This window comes from Eretmochelys imbricata, chromosome 4 (assembly GCF_965152235.1).
Source record: "Eretmochelys imbricata isolate rEreImb1 chromosome 4, rEreImb1.hap1, whole genome shotgun sequence".
NCBI lineage: Eukaryota > Metazoa > Chordata > Testudines > Cheloniidae > Eretmochelys > Eretmochelys imbricata.
In genome coordinates this window covers 82,658,821-82,677,189 of record NC_135575.1, presented here as the reverse complement: position 1 = coordinate 82,677,189, position 18,369 = coordinate 82,658,821, and positions in this window count along the sequence as shown.

The following is an 18,369-nucleotide window of genomic DNA, read 5'->3' as shown; positions in this document are numbered from 1 at the left end:
TATGGGTGTTTGGTTTTGTGCAATCAGAAAGTCGGCTGACTCTGGCTCACACAGTTCATGCTACGCAGCTAAAAATAGCAGTGTAGACATTCCCATTCAGGCTGGAGCCTAGGCTCTGAAACCCAGAGAGGGTGGTGGTCTCAGAGCCCAGGCTCAAGCCCAAGTGGGAACATCTACACTACTACTTTTAGCCCCCTGGCATGAACCCAAGTCAGCTGAGCCAGGCTCTGAGACTCACTGCTGTGGGATGTTTATTGCAGCTTAGACATACCTTCAGACAACTAAGAACCTAAAATTTAGTACCAGAATTGGAACCAACATTTATGATAATCCCAAGGGAGGACAAGGGTTTGAGAATATTTTATAACTCCCACTGATGAGAACTGCCTTTGGTGGTCTCTTTAGGGGATGGCATCTTAGTATATTTCAGAGAACAAAGGGGTTGTCCTTCTGTAACATTTTGGATTTGCATCAGCTTTTCTTAAACTTAGAAATTTATTATATGGGGGTATTGTCTCTCTGTTATTGATTTATATGGCTGGGCCAGTTGGATCATGCAGAGGAATAAGAGCTGACATTAGGATTATTTTCTGTAATTTCTAATTTTCTTAAGGATGAAAGCCTAAAATAGAAACAATCCCCTGGCACGCAGTTATTGTGTACATCCTTTTTTATTTTACTTTAATAAAATATAACCTTGATCTTGTAGGCATCTGTAAAATAAATGCAGATATTTTTAAAATACAGGCATATCCAAAGTCTCTCTATTGCATACTTTCCTGCCTACACTAACAATGAGCATGTTAAAAATCTTGAAGCAGGGACCTGCATTTAGAAGTATTCAGAGTAGTCTGAATAAGCCACAGAGATGGATATCAAGAATGAGAACAAGGAGAGTGGCTGCAAGAATGAAACTAAGTGATGTCACCAAAACTGCAGCTAGCAAAGGGTATGGCCCAAGAGATTCAGAGGGTTGGTTAAGAAGCCATCCATTAGATACTCATCCAAAACCTTTCCTCTACTCCTCAAACCTGCACACACCTACCCAGGGGCAGAGGCCTCTAACCTCATTCACCCACCACACTTTTAACACTATCTCTCTGGCACACCCACACACCCAGCAGATCTAAAATTTCCACTGGACCTCAGATCAGCTTCTCCTTTCCTAATCCTTCCCCAAGATTTCTTTGTCAGAGGATGTTGTGAAGGCCAAGACTATAACAGGGTTCAGAAAAGAATTAGATAAGTTCATGGAGGGTAGGTCCATCAATGGCTATTAGCCAGGACGGGTAGGGATGGTGTCCCTAGTCTCTGTTTGCCAGAAGCTGGGACTGGGCGGCAGGGGATGGATCACCTGATGATTACCTGTTCTGTTCATTCTCTCTGGGGCACCTGGCATTGGCCACTGTCAGAAGACAGGATCTTGGGCTAAATGGACCTTTGGTCTGACCCAGTATGGCTGTTCTTGTGTTCAGAGATGTTCCAGTCAGGAAGTCCTCAGGGTGTGGTGAAAGGAGATGAGATAGTCCAAGGGACAACAGGGATAAGATGAACTGATATTTTACTCAAAGGTAAGCGCAGGCCACAAACCTTATGAGAGAGAGTTAGAGGGTCTGTCTGTTGCACAGCCCAGAACTAGGGTATGAGGAAGTGTGGAAAGCTTATGGTAATGCTGTAAGTTTCAGGTTCAGATCAGAGGTTCCGCCAAGATTTGTTTTTTTCAGAAGCAAGCAGCTCAGTCATCTGTAGAGAGTACCTTGGATAAATTTCAGTTTCTGGTTAATTTTAGAGTATTAATCAATCAATTTAAATAAAAACCATTCTGACTTAGAGAAATAACTCGATAAAAAGTTCCCCATATTACAATAAACTAGTTAAGTCAAAAGCTCAAGCTTCCTAATACGAAATTATTTGCAAAGAAAATCTTGCCAGAAACAAGCATCGTCAAACCACTGCATTATATACTGGAATAAAAAGCCCTCTCACCAAATATTCCCCTTTGTGATGTTCTCTGAATTAGCTAGGCAAGATTAGGATGTTATTAATTACTACACTGAGCCAAATACACTGTTCTAAGATTGGCAAATAATTGCAAGATTGTTTGACCTGAGTGACCATTTTGATTGGTTGATTTTAATATTTACTTTAAATAACTGATGTTACTGCAGATCACCCAACTCCAGCAAAAAACTGTCACTACTTGATGCCAAGTTATTTTCCAGCACAATTTCCTATTCCACACTGAATTTTGAAATCGCAACAGAAACACAAGATGAAAGACGTTAATAAGAATCAACTACACTCTTGACTAGACTTTGCATTCTACAACAATTCAGTGGGCAGCTTCTCTCTTGCAAACCGGACTAATTGCAGGGTTTATTGGTAGTCTTTAATTTTGTTCCTTTGTTCCATTTGTATTACACAAACTGATGAAAAGAAGTTTCATCTCAATTTTTAATAGTAAAGTACAGTGATAGAGACTCAAATGCTGCTCTGGGTGCTTACACTTTAAGCCCTTGATTCAGCAAACATATACATAAGCATGTAACTTTACTCATGAATAGTCATATTAAAGTCAATGGAACTACTTATTTGAACAAAGTTGTAGCTGCATAGGTGTTTGCAAAGTCTGGGGCCCATGGGTTCAAGCCTGTTAGATGTTGAACCAAGGGTGCTCTAAGTAAGGAGCTTGCAATCTAAAGCCAGTTTTTAAAATGATCATCATTGGCGGTCCTTTGATTCGAGGATAATCTCTATCACAGATTTACATATGGGTCCTGAGATGAATCAGGAGTCCAATCCTGGAACCACAGATCCGCCCACAGTAGGTACAGACATTTCCTGATGGGCCAGCGGCCCGCTGGGAAAAAGTTCTCTCTCTTTTCAGCTTTGAGGGCAAGGCGCTTCTCCTCGAAGCAGGCCACTGCCTGATAGAGGATGTGGTGCCATCAGCAGTGCAAGCAGGCCAGTACACTCCAGTACACCGCACCAGTAAGCTATTTATAGCCGGTATGGCGTACCAGAAAGACACAGCAGCAGCCCCGCTGGAGGAAGGCTAGGGGGAGGGGCTGGGGGTTCTGCCCCCTGTCCTTCCACAGAGACCGTCCTGCCCCCTGTCCTTCCACGGAGACGGTCCATGTACTGCAGCAGCAGCCCCAGCAGAGGAGAGGGCTGGGGCTGGGAGTTCTGCTCCTTTCCCTGCTAGGAGGGGCAGCAACGGGGAAAGGAGCAGAACACTGGCAGTTCCTCCGGCGGCTGTACCGCCCCAGCCTTGCCCCTCCAGTTCTGTCCTCTGGCGGGGCTGCTGCTCTGGTACACAGAGGGAGGATGGAGACACAGCTCTATGGAAGGGCAGGGGGCAGAGCTGGGGGTTCTGCTCCTTTCCCCGCTGCAGTTCCCAGGAGAGCCCTGACCCGAAGTCTCCTGCACAGCAGGAGGAAGACAGAGCTTCCTCCCCCCACCCCCACCCACCCCCCAACATGGGATAGATGCGGGGAGGGGATGGGGAGAGCGTGGAGGCCCCAGGCTGGGGCGGTGAGGACTCACATGGAGGGTCACATGGGTGGGAGGGTCATGTGCCCTCCTTAGCTGGTGGCCTCCGCCCTGCCCCCAGTATCAGTAAGAAATGGATTTTACTTGCACCACTGGGGTGGGTTGGTGGCTTGCTACTCCAAGCTTGTGATGTCCACATCAGTTTTCTTGAGATACATTTTCAGTGGGTCTTTGCAGCATTTCCTCTGACCACCATGGGCTCTCTGACCATGAGTGAGCTGAGAGTAGAAGGCTGTTTTGAGAGGCAATTGTAATAAATAACTCATTTTGTAATGTGCCTCCAGTTACCACAAATCATTGGCTTCCTAGAAGATCTTGCAATTTTATAGCTATGGAGAGGTCTCATTGTTTTTCTTTCAGTGATGGATACAACTTCACAGACTCATTTTTCTGGTCCTCATGAAATAAATGGTGAGTCTGTAAAAGGAGAGCAAAGGCAGTACAATAGCTGGCATACCAGTGCTGTGACCCCATGAAACTTGACAATGGTGAATTCAAACTGCAGCCCCTCAGAGGCAAGGAGGGGGGAAAGCGAATACATCAAGCCAGCTGGATTTCAGTTAGAGACTGGCTGTACTACCAACTATTTCTGCCCTCTCTACTTAAGGAAGTCAAACTGCTGATTGGCACACTTTAATCACTTGTGACCTGGAAAAACTCGTGACATGACCCACCACAGGGAAGACATAATTGCATCAAATCTAAGGTTTCCGTGAGTCTCTTAGCTATGTGGTGCAAGAAAGAATATATCTCAGAGTCTTCCTGTAAATTCTTGAGGAATTCTCTAGATGTAAAAACTGTTTTCAAATTAGTCATCAGAAGGAGAGCAGTGTAACATGTGGTGAATACAGAAGGAAATTATTTGTATGACAGATCTACACACAAACCCCTCCCATGCGCACACAGACACCCATTATTAGATATCTTGGAAATTAACAACAGAAAAACAATTTTAAATATTACAGGTGAAGCACAAGCTGGAAAACACTAGAAAGCCGAAAATTAAGGAGGAGGCAACTGCTTAGATGTTAATTTGTGCCAGTTTCTGTTCTAGCCCCTCCTCTTCCACATGCTCATGTTTTAGAACATTTACTACCTTTTAGGCTGAAATTTGTGGGTACTTGGCCTAAGCCTAGAGAAATCGGAGCAAAAATCCATTAAGCCACTCGGTAGTGATGAGAGTAAAAATACATTAACTCCCCATAGACAGACAACTGTTGATCCTACATTTAAGAAGTTTTACACTTAACTGTCTGGGCTTGCAAATGCTAATGTTATGTATCTATATGGATATTTTAGGAGGCATCTGTTGCATAAATTATACCATCAAGAAAAATGCAAAGATTTTGTAAATCTTTGTAAACATACTGTACGCCAATTCCTCACTTGCCATACATTAAGCTTTACCATGTAGAACACATTGAATTTTTGCATGATTTTCTTATAAAACTTTTCTACCTGATTATACTTAAGATTCTAAGGCCTCAGTAGAAGGTTGTTTTGTTTTTATTCTACCACTTCTTTTAAAACACAGCTGACACAAAGAGCAGGAGTCAAGGCTAGCAGTAGCCCAAAAGGCGAGACAGGGCAGTCATGCAGCAAAAAAACTGATGATGTACATGGAGAAGAACAGAGTCTGGAAAAGGTGGACTTGGGAATATGCTCTGCTTTGCCAGCATGCTGCAGTTCTACAAAGGAACAGGAGAAACTCCACAAGATGGAAGAGCCACACTGTGACAGAGTGCAGGGTGCAAACAGGTGAGCCTGCACTGTGACCACTCAGATATTAATTAGTTCTCCTGGAGAAAGCTGATGGGGGTAATCGGTCAATCAGACTGCCTGGCTGAGCCAATTACCCCATCAGCCCAGGGCTGATAGAGGCACAGGAAGGACAAGAAAGGGAAAGAGGGAGGAACAGGGCTTGCTGAGCCTAGCCACACAAAGGCTCAGAGTAGGGAGACCTCTGCTCCCCTCAGGCCTTTGTGAGAGGGCCAAAAGCTAGGTTAACATTGTAAATGGACTGTTGCACAGGGCTTTTTGTGAAAAGGGTGGAGGAGACAAAATAAAAGGACACAGTGAAGGGACAACCATGGAAGTTGCAGTTTCTGCAGGGAGAAAGCAGGAGTAGAGCAATGCCCTGTGAGACACCTCAAGTCTGATGGTGGTCAAGGTTCTGTGGGGGAGGGGGAACAAATGTTATCCTAAAGACTCCATGCACCTGACATGCCAAAATGTTATGTCATTCCTAGAAAATGTGCAATTTTCATAATTATGACCCTTCCTCTTTCAGACAGTTTTTCAGTAGCAACATAAGTAGCAATGTTGACATTTAAGTTGTCATCACTGGGCTTCAGAGTTAACACTCCCTGAAATAGGGTGTGCTAAGTAGGTCACACTTATTTACTTCCACTATTATTGTCTACAAACTCAAGCCCACATCTTTGTACCAGTTTTCACACAGACCAGATTTTAAAAATTTTCACAACCATAATGCCCAGGTATTTAATTTTTCTGGATGTCAAGAGGAATGTCACCTAGGAAAAATATCTAATGGTTTGGCTGTCACAAGCTGGCCCTCTCCACACACACTGGTGGGATGGGGGTGTAATCTCACACTTTTTTGTAAGCCTGTCCTGCACTCTAATGCTCTTATGTTCAAATAAATTGGTTAGTCTCTACAGTGCCACAAGTACTCCTTTTCTTTTTGCGAATACAGACTAACACAGCTGCTACTCTGAAACCTGTCAGAAGAAAGATGTCACAGAAGACAACACCAGAGTAAAAGGAAATCAAAGACCCTAACAGGGCCTGTCTACATTACAAGTACAACAAAACAAGGCTGAGCCAGGACCACATGCTTGCTTTGTAGAAAAACTACGTGTCAACAAGCTTGAGAGTCCACACCTAGTGCAATGCCTAGCCATTTTTGTATTTGTGCATTTTGGAAAACCATCCCACGTTGCCTCAGAATGGGACAGTGTCCAGAAAACATGCACTTAGAACACTGTGTCAGGTGGTGCACACTGTTGTCCTACTGCACAGAGAAATACAAGGAAAGAGGACCAGTCAGTCTGTACATGGGCAGTCAGGCACAGTTAAGAAGTCCTGTTTACACAGCAAAACAAGAATTGAATGAGGAAGACAATTGCAAGTATGAAGCTGTTGACTGCCCCAGCTACTAAACAAGTATTATCATAGTCAGAGCTTGCTGTACAATTAACAGATTACAAATTGGGTAAAAGCTGTAATGCAGGAAGGGCATGGGAGAAAAGAACAAAGATCAATTCTGAAAGAGATAGAAAAGAGAAGAAACTGAATAAAATACAAAAGAGGGCATGAAAAAATAACCTTCTTTCCTGCCACCTGCTTATCTGGCAAAGAGAAGCAACAGACTGCTTTCCACTAATATCTTACTAGGATATAAAAATACCATTTGAAAATGGACAGTCTCCTCTCTTGCACTCAAAGAAGTGACACAAAGAAGTGGGGGAGAGAAAATGGAAGTCAGGGACAACTAGCAAAAACTGTGGGCAGACATTTTAGTAATATTCCTTGAGAACAATGAAAGGTGGGAACCATATAGGTAGGAAGACTAATGACAACAACAGACAGGCAGCAGGGCTGCACGTTGAAAAAAGATACCCGCAGTCTATGTAGGACGAGCACCTTCTCTCACATTTCATCAGACTGCAGTTTGGCCCTGCCACAGAGCCACCACTGGAGTGAAGATGAGCTGTTATATGTATGCACAGGCTTTTAAAGATAAAATTGAAGAAAGGTTAATTATGGATCAAGGCAAAACCTATACTTATTAAATTCACAGCAAAAAGGTATTTAAGAGGCAGGAGGTTAAAAGCCCCATGAAGAGTCCCTGCAGTATCAGGGCTTGGAAAGACAACTTATTTTCTGAAAGTACCACATCTCAGGTGATCCAAGAAAAAGTTAACAGCCTATTGATGACAGAAATCTGAATCACCTGGAAGATAGCACCTTAGGTTTCAGAAAAAACAAACTCTCCCTTTTGCTCTCAGTTTTCCAGGACAGGAGTAGATATAATTCCTGCATGCGTTAGTAAGGCTTAGCGGTGCATATAGAACAGAAATAGATCATTAGGAATGCATAGGAATGCATAGGATACCATAAGTGAAAGGTCAATTTGAGGTCCAGTTCTCATTCTCTTCCTTCAGCTGCCCAATTAGGAAAAGACTGAAATGCATGAGAAATTACGTACACAGTACTAGACTCAGGCCTTGTCTACACTGGCACGTTTCTGCACAGTAAAGCAGCTTTCTGTGTTGTAACTCCCAAGGTATACACACTCCCAAGCCACTTAGCGCACAGAAACTGCACAGTTGCAGCACCTTCAAAAAACCACCCAACGAGAGGCGTAAAGTTTCTGCCTCTGGGGGTACAGCGCCACAGTGCCAATGTAGACACCCAGGTCGATTACAGTGCTGCCATTGGCCTCTGCGAGGCATCCCACAATGTCTGTTCTCGCATCTCTGGTTATCAGTTTGAACTCTACTGCCCTGCCCTGAGATGACCAACCATCATCCCCACCCCTTAAATTCCTTGGGAATTGTGAAAGTCCTCTTCCTGTTTGCTCAGTGACACGTGCAGTAGTCTCAGTGCATCTTTTCAGGTAACAATGCCAGCTCTACGCACCAGGCGATCCCCCACTTGGAGTAATGCCAGGCTGCTGGACCTCATCAGCATTTGGGGAGAGCAGGCTGTCCAGTCCCAGCTGTGCTCCAGCCACAGGAATTATGATACCTACGGACAGATTTCACGATGTATAACAGAAAGGGGCCACGATCAGGACACACTGCAGTGCAGGGTCAAAGTGAAGGAGCCGCAGAACATCTACCACAGGCGTGGGAGGCAAACTGCTGCTCTGGTGCTGCGCCCATGAGGTGCCGGTTCTACAAAGAGCTGGACGTGATACTCGGTGGCGACCCCACCTCCACACTGTGAAGGCCACTGTGGATACTTTGGTGGCTCATGTGCCCATCGAGAGTGGACCAAGCCAGGAGGAGAAAAATCTTGGACGAGGATGTGGAGGGGAAGGGGGACCCAAAGGCAAAGGACAACTGAGATCAGAGATGCGTGCAGCCAGGAGCTCTTCTCTACCCCAGAGGCTAGCCAGTGACAGCTGTCAGATCTTGGCAAAGCGCACAGGAGACAATGCCCCTGATAAGTGGCTCTGATTTTGGGAATCACTGAAGCGAGTTGTTGTGGGTAGGAGGGTTGCAGAAAGCAGGCTTGTGTCTATATGATGCATGTAACACCACATGCCTAGTCTGATCGGTGGAACAGGGTGCTGACTGACTCCCTCACTTCCTGCCTCAGATCTCCAGGAAACTCTCAGGGAGATACTGGGCAATCCGCTGCTGCAGGTTCTCTGGCAGAGCTGCTTCGTTTCTTGCCACGTTAATGGTAACTTTCCCATGACACACTGCTGTTAATTGGGGGGGGGGGGGGGAGAACAGGACCATAGCTGCACATTGGCAAGCTGCATAAGGGCCAGGGCGGAAGCCACAGTCTTGGAGAAGACCCTCCCTTGATTCCGTGCTCACCTTCAGCAGCAAGATATCTTCCATAATGAACACAGCCTGTGGAAAATGTGGGGACAGGAATGATTATAAGCCCACTCCCCAGTGCTGGCTCTCCCCAAGAGCCACGAGCCCAGTGTACAGTACAGTCCTGGAAAACTGATCTCCCTTGCGGTTACTCACCATTTTGGGGGGGGGGGGTCTTGTGGCTCATGTGTGCTTGCCTGGGGTCAGCCAGTTAGTGACAGGTACAGTAACTCCTCACTTAAAGTCATCCTGGTTAACATTGTTGTTACCTTGCTGATCAATTAGGCAACATGCTGGTTTAAAGTTGTGCAATGCTCCCTTATAACTGGTTTGGCAGCCGCCAGCTTTGTCCACCACTTGCAGGAAGAGCAGCCCGTTGGAGCTAGCTGGTGGGGGCTTAGAACCAGGGTGGACCGGCAGCTCCCCTATCAGCTCCCCACTCCCCTAAATTCCCTGTGCAGCAGCTGCCCAGCAGGCTACCAACTGCCAGCGGTTCAGCTGTCCCTCCCCCCACTGCCATGTGGTGCTCCTGCCCTCTGCCTTGGAGCTGCTCCTGGGAGCCTCCTGCTTGCTGTGCAGGGGGAGGGTGGGGGAAGAAGGAGGGCTAATGTCAGGGTGTCCCCCGCCCCCCTGCTCCTGCACCCCACTTACCCACCTTCCATAGAGCAGGGGGGACACTCGACAGGGCTCAGGACGGAGCTTCCTGACAGCAGCAGCTTGCTGATTAAATTAAGAAGGCAGTGTACTTAAGAGTGGGTCAGCGTACTTGAAGAAATGCGCATCTCTCTCTCACACACAGGATGTGTGTCTCTGTCTGCCATGCTGTCTCCCCTCCCTCCATTTGAGCTTCCTTGTAGAGTGTGAGGCGACATTAACAACGAGTTAACCCTTCAGGGCTCAGCCGAGTGCTAGTTCATCATTTAGCAGTAAGGCATTCCCTGGGAAATATCCCACCCTCTGACTCCACCACCTCAACCAAGCTTCACAATCATCATCACTGGTGCCAGTATTAAATTCTTTGTTTAAAACTTATACACTCTCTCTCTCTCTCTCTCTCTGTGTAACTATAATCTTTTGTCTGATGAAAAAAGTTTCCCTAGAATCTAACCCCCCCCCCCATTTCCATTAATTCTTATGGGGAAATTGGATTCGTTTAACATTATTTCGCTTACAGTTATATTTTTCAGGAGCATAACTACAACGTTAAGTGAGGAGTTACTGTATGTGAATAGTGCAGGGGTGGGCAAATTTTTGGCCAGAGGGCCACATCTGGGTGGGGAAATTGCATGCAGGGCCATAAATGTAGGGCTGGGGCAGGCGTGTGGGAGGGAGAGTGGGGTCTGGGAGGAGGTGCGGTGTGCAGGAAGGGGCTCAGGGCAGGGGGCTGGGGTGCAGGTAGGGTTTGGGGTGTGGGCTCTGGCCCAGTGCCACTTACCTTGAGCGGCTCCAGGGCATGCAACGGGGCTAAGGCAGGCTCCCTGCCTGTCCTGGCCCCATGCTACTCCCAGAAGCGGCCAGCACCACATCCCTGCGACCCCTGGGGGAGAGGGGGCAGAGAGCACTCTGCACACTGCCCTCGCCTGCAGGTACGTCCCCCGAACCTCCCATTGGCCGCGGTTCACCGTTCCCGGCCAATAGGAGCTGCAGGGGGTGGTGCCTGCAGGCGAGGGCAGCACGCGAAGCCCTCTGTCCTCCGCACCCCGCCAGGGGCCTCAGGGACGTGGTGCTGGCTGCTTACAGGAGTAGCACGGGGTCCACAGCACCACGGGGTGGCAATCCCACGGGCTGGATCCAAAGCCCTGATGGGCCAGATCCAGCCCACGATCCGTAGTTTGCCCACCCCTGGAATAGTGGTGGCGTTTTGAGTCAGTGGTCTCTGTGTTTCAAACAATAGTGCTTCTGTAAAATGTTGCATTTTGGCTTCACAGATAGGACCTTGGGAGCCCAGCCTCCGCCTTTGTTATCGCCGGCTGAACGGCTGCGCAGAATGAGAAAGCATCCACGAAGAACTAAAGAGGATTTTCTGCGTGAGGTCAGGATATACTCTGCAGCCAAAAAACAAGAATTGAAGGAGTGGCGAGACAGCAAGAAGAGGGACCGAAAGAAGAACGCGGCGCGCCAGAACGAAGCCAGGGAGAAGCTTTTAAACATTATGGAGCGCCAAGCAGATATGATCCAGGTGCTACTAGCACTGCAAACCGAGCAGCTCTGCACCCGCCCTCCCCTGCAGCCACTGTCGCAAAACTCTTTCCCATGCGTCCCTCAGACACCTCCAACACACTCTTATCAACCTCCTGGCTCCAGTCTGTACCCGCTGCATGCCAAGCCTGCCCCGTCTAGCCCTGCGGACTCCCAGTACCCTCAACACCCATTCCTCTGCAGTTTAGCCCTGCTGAAGTACAGTACCCGCTGCACTATACTCCAAAGGAGAAGGTTGGATATGATAACTGGACCTACACAAATCTTTAACCATCCTGGGACCCCACCTCCTCCTAGCAGCCTCCCTTCCCTCAACCCCCTCAGTGCCGATGGGGTTTTTTTTTCATTTCTCCCCTCCTCTGGTGGTTGTTTTTTAATAAAAGAATTGTGTTGGTTTGAAAGCAATCTTTATTCCGTTAATTGAAAGCAAACGGAGCCCTGCAAAGCAACAGGCAATTTTCTTACACCGTCACAGTGCATCATCTGCACCAACCACAGTCACCTCCTAACATTACAAGCACTGCACTCCCGAGAATAGCAACAAATATTCGTGGCTTTCAACTTCAAATTGCAGCCTCAAGGCATCCCTGATTCGTACGGCCCCACACTATGCTCCTCTAATGGTCTTTGACTGTTCAAATTCAACCTCCAGGCACTGAGCCTGAACAGTCCAGCCCCAAGTGAGGCTTTCACCCTTCCCTTCACAAATATTAAGGAGCATATAGCACATGGCGATAAGCATATGAATATTGTCATTGGCCAGTTCCAGCCTCCCATATAGGCAGTGCCAGCGGGCCTTTAAATGGCCAAAAGCACACTCAACAGTCATTCTGCACTTGCTCAGCCTGTTGTTGAACTGCTCCTTGCTGATGTCAAGGTGTCCCGTGTACGGCTTCATAAGCCACATCATTAAGGAGTAGGCAGGGTCTCCCAGGATCACAATGGGCATTTCGACTTCCCCTATGGTGATCTTCTGGTCCAAGAAGAAAGTCCCTGCTTGCAGCTTCCTGAACAGGCCAGTGTTCCGAAAGATGTGTGCGTCATGCACCTTTCTGGACCAGCCTGCGTAAATGTCCACAGAACGCCCACAGTGATCCACAAGAGCCTGGAGAAACATTGAGAAATACCCCTTCCGATTAATGTACTCGGTGGCTAGGTGGTCTGGTGCCTGAATTGGAATATGCATGCCATCTATTGCCCCCCTGCAGTTAGGGAAGCCCATTTGTGCAAAGCCATCCACACTGTCACGCACATTGCCCAGAGCCACTGTCTTTTGGAGCAGGATGCGATTAATGGCCCTGCACACTTCTGTCAACATGAGTCCAACGATCGACTTTCCCACTCTGAACTGGTTAGCAACCAATCGGTAGCAGTCTGAAGTAGCCAGTTTCCACAGTTCCATCGCCACGCGCTTCTCCAACAAGGCAGCTCTCATTCTCGTGTCCTTGCGCCGCAGGGCTGGGGCGAGCTCATCACACAGTCCCATGAATGGTTTCAGAGTAGCAGCCGTGTTAGTCTGTATTCGCAAAAAGAAAAGGAGGACTTGTGGCACCTTAGCAACTAACCCATTTATTTGAGCATAAGTGTTCGGGAGCTACAGCTCACTTTCTTCATCCAAAAGTTCTGCAGCCACTGCTCGTCATCCCAGATGTGCATGGTGACGTGATCCCACCACTCACTGCTTGTTTCCCGAGCCCAAAAGAGGCGTTCTACTGTGGTCAACACCTCCGTGAATGCCACTAGCAATCTCATGTCGTAGCTACTAGACATGGCAAGATCCATGTCGCACTCCTCTTGCCTTTGTAGTTTAAAGGAATAACTCCACTGCCACTCGTGACGTGTTAGTCCAAGCGAGCAGCATATTGGTCAACAGTGCAGGATGCATTCCTGCGGACCGAAAAGGCAGAGCACGCAGTACACAAACCATTGAAAGATAGCACCAAATGCGGATGAAACACAAAGATTGCTGGGATGTGAAGCAATGCATCACAGGGCATTGGGACAGGACCCAGGATGACCCGCAACCCCTTCTGCCTGCCCACAACTCTTAGCGACAGAAGTGGAAGAGATGCTTTGTGGGATAGCTGCCCATAGTGCACCACTCCGAATGCTGCCAAGTGCCGCAACTGTGAACACGCTATTGTGCAGGCAGCTGACAGTGTGAACACACAACAGCGGTTTTCCTTCAGCGCTCTCTGAGCGGTGCTGTAAACTGCCAGTGCTGTAACTCTGCCAGTGAGACATACAATTAGTACATGATATGACTGAGGGTATCGTGCAGTTTAGCAAGAGGAACACATGATACATTACCAGTCTGCAAAGCACTACTGCAATTATTGCCAGTGTTTATGTGACATAGGGCCAGCTAAATAATTCAAATTGAAGCAGTACAACCCAACTCTCAAGCCTCCTGACACAAATCGATCCTGTGGCACTTTTTAAAGATATACTACCCATTTTACTAATGTATAACCACAGCAAAGAGAAAAATAAAGACAGCAACTTGCAAGGTATTGGGTGAATAGTCAAACTGATGCATACTGGAAAATGCACATTTGCAAGCTAAAAGTATTTCTAGAGTCAAATAGAATTATGCATTTAATGCATATTCAACAGGAAAGCTAATCCCTGAGTGCAACACTAAATGACTATCTTAGCCTGAGTTGTGAGAAAACAGAAAACTCAAACCTACTGGGGATCTGGGCAAAGGTTTAATAAAATAGTCTTGTGGGGGGCATGTTTTTTGTTTGTTTTCATTTTTTGAACAGCTGTCCTTCTGAAGTAATTTTTTAAAAACTTTTATATAAACTTCATTAAAATTATTTGTATTGGGGTAGCACAATATGACCTCAACTGTGGATCAAGACCTCATTGTGCTAGGAGCTGTACAAACACATAACAAGAGATGGTAATCTCAAAGAGCTTTCAATACAAATAATAGACCAGAGACAACAGGTGTATATTAGAGAGACAAGGTGGGTGAGGTAATATGTTTATTGGACCAATAGAAAAATCTCTGTAAGCTTAAAACCTTGTCTCTTTCACCAACAGAAGTTGGTCCAATAAAACATATTACCTCACCAAACTTGTCTCTCTAATATCTGGAATCAACACTGTTGTAACAACACTGCAAAGAACAAGTGAATATGACAGAGTGGGTGAGCATGACTAACAAAGAGGCAGGCAATACAGGTCAGCCTGATAGACAGTGGTCAGAGCAAGCCAGCTGCTTAACATATAATCCTAGAAACATTAGTGTAACTTCATTTAGTGAAAACTAACTATTCTAAAAAGCTTTACAAATTCTTATTATGGCTATTAGAAAACAATAAGGTTAAAGAATTGCCTGGAAACCAAGAGAGGAAGGGAGATGTTATCACTGGTAATTAGAGAGGAATGTGGCTAGTGGGTGAAATCAACTATCATAAAAAGTTGACTAGACTGGTGTGAATTGTTAGGAGACTTGTTTTGCTACAATCTAGAAACTTCTGGAAGGTAAGCACAGCCTGCAATACCAGTTCTACACAGAATTGGCTAGCTCACCTTATACTTCAGTCTTTGAGGTACTGAATTCATTGTGTGGTTGTTTCTCATGCTAACGGGAGCAAATGTGAAATATGCTGATCAATACTGGAAACAGGTGTATAGGCTGGTTGTCAGAACCACCAGATAAAGACGGTGAACACCACTCAGCATCAGGATTTCAATTCCTTTAATTGGATCTCTCTCTTATTGATTCATAAACGAAGGCAAGCCCCTCAGAACAGTGGGTCTCAATCGCCAGAGATCTGTCCATGGGAAAGGACACTTCCCCCTCAGTAGCCACTGCCAGAGCCATTTCCCCTTCACTTTATCTGTCCACCTAATTACTCAGGGGTCTGAGTTAACCCCACAGGCACTGGAGCTTGCAAAGCTCCCTTCTACCTTGTCACAAGGTGATTAATACCTAGTGATTAGCCAGCATTAGTGTATGAGCTTCTCCCTCTGACCTGATGTGCCTCACGTTAAAGGAAGAGGTAGGAAACAAGGTACTGAATGGACTAAAATAATTAAAAACAGTGAATAAGTATTCTAACGTAAAGATAAACATTACCAAAAGCAGCAAGATGGAAAGGGTTCATGCTCCTCTCAGAGAGTGCAAGTAGAAACTGATTTGCAGTTCTTTCAGGTCAAATATTCCCTTGAGTGAAACTATCTATTAGGTGTGACGTTCCCCTCTGGTGTTATCTGGACCTGTGATCTGCTAGGCCACTCCAATTCTTGGCTCTCCCCTTTGATCAGTGTTTCAGTCGCGTGGTGATGGTGGTGGTGGTAGGGTCTGTAGATGTAAGTGGGAGAGAGAGAGCATGGCAAAATGTCTCTCCCTTTTATCATGTCCTTTCTTTCCTCTTGGCTTTGCCCCTCCCCCGAGTCAGGTGAGCATTACCTCATCGCAGTTCCAAACTGACCAAAGGAAGGGGGGGGTGACTCCCTCAAGAGTCTAGCAGATTCTTTTGTTGCTGCGTAAGCCAGTGTCCATTGCTCCTGTGAGGTTGGGCTGGGTTTGTCCCTTCCATGCCCTGACGAGAGGTGAACTGCCTGCCTCTCTGTTCTTGGAGAGTTTTTGCATGGGCTTGCTTTAAGCCATGAGGATACATTTTCAGCCTCAGAACTATAAACATGAAATTATAAACCTATAACATTACAGTAACAATTATTATAACATCACTATAACAACAACTGTGCTCAGTGCGTCATGAGCCTTCCGAAGACACCCAACATGACAAACTTTGCATTGGATACCACACAATCATTTTATAAAGATGAACATGGGAGTATAGGGTGTACCCCCAAGGTCCAGAGCATCACAGCAGGACACTGATGAAACCGCTGATTCTGAAAGCAAAGTATTTTCTTCTTCCATGCTATCCTTGAAATGTAATCACAGAGCACATCTTTGCAGGCTTTCTAGCAGTTTTTCAACCTTAGCTTCATTCAGGAGCAGTATCTGTTCATCGTTCACACCCAAAAAATTACAAAGATCAATTGGTAATTATACCATAGAAACGGAAAGTCCAAGACTGGACTTGACAAAGTTCCACCTCTTTTGGCTAAAAACCTTCACCCTTTCAATATAGCACAAAATGAGTGATCAAAAGAAATAACGGAGGCACCTTGCTATGGATATGTACCTCCCTATAGTTTTCAAATTTGCAGATCCACTCCAAGTGAAGGAACATATGAAAAGTTAAAAGAGCAGCTAAAAAACCTACAATGTTACTACTGTAAGATGGCTGGCTGAAGATGAAAAATGACCCAGTCAAGGCATCAAATATCCACACAGGGAAAGGGTCTGGGATAACTGCAACTGAAGTGGTTAACTTTTTTTCCATTGTACTTCCACATATTCTTAATGTCCTCTTCAGCACCCTGGACACAATATTCTGCTGTTTATTTTTCAGAAGTGAAATGAACAGCAATGACCACATCAGGAAAGAAAATATTAGAACACTGGCCCTGATCTAGCAGTGGTCCTACCAGGACACAGTTACAGGGCTAACTGCACCTCTTAACCTTCTCCAGTCTCTCCGAGTGTACACTCTCAGGTGCCAGGCCTTCACCTCTTGGAGCAGAACCCTATGATTCTCCCACACTCCAGGCCATGGGCTACAGTAACCTATGAACCTATGCTGCTTGCCTAGCAGGCCCAATTGAGTGTGGTATCTGCAGTTCTTCCTTTCGGGAGCTTGTGCCCAATGGTGAATACAGTGGTCAGACAGCCTTCTGAAATCAAAATACTGTTTAATTTTAACAGTAGGAACAAATAATAGCGTAAGAGATAAAGGTTTTTTTAAACCAGTCTATATACAGAGTATCTTACCTGGAGACTTGCCATCCCTTGGCAGATGCCTTAGGTAGGCCTCCCTTTACTGTCTCTCCCAAACAGCTGCTCTCTCCCTAGAAAGGGAATCACTTATCCTCCCCACCCCTCCCAGGATCCTTTGTCTCAGGTTCCCAGGCTCGTTTGGTTCTTCTGTGTTTACAAACCGGGACACCAATACCACTTGAAAAGCATGTCCAATGAGTTTGGTGGAGGGATGGAGGTAAGACATCAAGTGAATGGCTCCTGCATTGTCTCTTAAGTGTTGACAGGTGGATGGCTATATGAAGCCATTGTACCCTTTCCTGTCTAAGTGCAGGCATCCTCTTCTTGAATTAATCCCCTCCTTTCATACAGTAAACAGACAAACAGAACATATGGTATTCATAAATTTAAGCAGGGGAATACTCCCACAGTCAAGGCACGTTGAAGTTATACATGGGCTTAACTCTGTGACGATTCAGGGATATTGTGCCCAAGATGCTGAAAATGCCACCCAAGTTCAGGGAATGTATTAGGAGGTCTCCACGATTTGCTCAAATAATGAAAATTAAGCGAAAGAGACAAGAACTCCAATTGCAAGTCACCTTAATCTTCTGACTTACAGATATTTAGCACACTAAACTCCATCAAGAAAACTAACACCCCATAGTCCTACACCATGTTTTCTTTCTTTCTAACCACCTTCGACCATATACCTGGTTGACTGAAAGAGGAAAATTGATGTCCCAGCTTCCCAGTGACATTCTGAGGAATTCTCAGAAAGATGAATGCAAATGTAGCAACACAACTACCATCAATACTGTAATCAACCAGAAACAAGATGGGCAATTTTGTGTTTTAAAATAGGTTTGGCAGCTTTCAGACTTGCTGCTGCATTACATCAAAACACATGCGAAGCACTTGTTCACCTCACAACTAACCTGTCCAGTCTCCTATTCTTTCTCCCTCCCCAACATTCTCCTCAAAATATTCAAACTCATAGTGAAGAAATTTTAGACATTAAAGATGAGATTCCATGATTTTAAAATTGTCACTGTCACTTTTTAAAAGTAATTTCTGTCTGAACGTGTTTTGCCCAATATTGTTACAAGAACTGAAATATTTTTTTCCCTATTTTTTCCAATTTGTTTACTTTGTTTTTTTGACAGCACTTTTTGCCGGGTCATTTCCACTGCG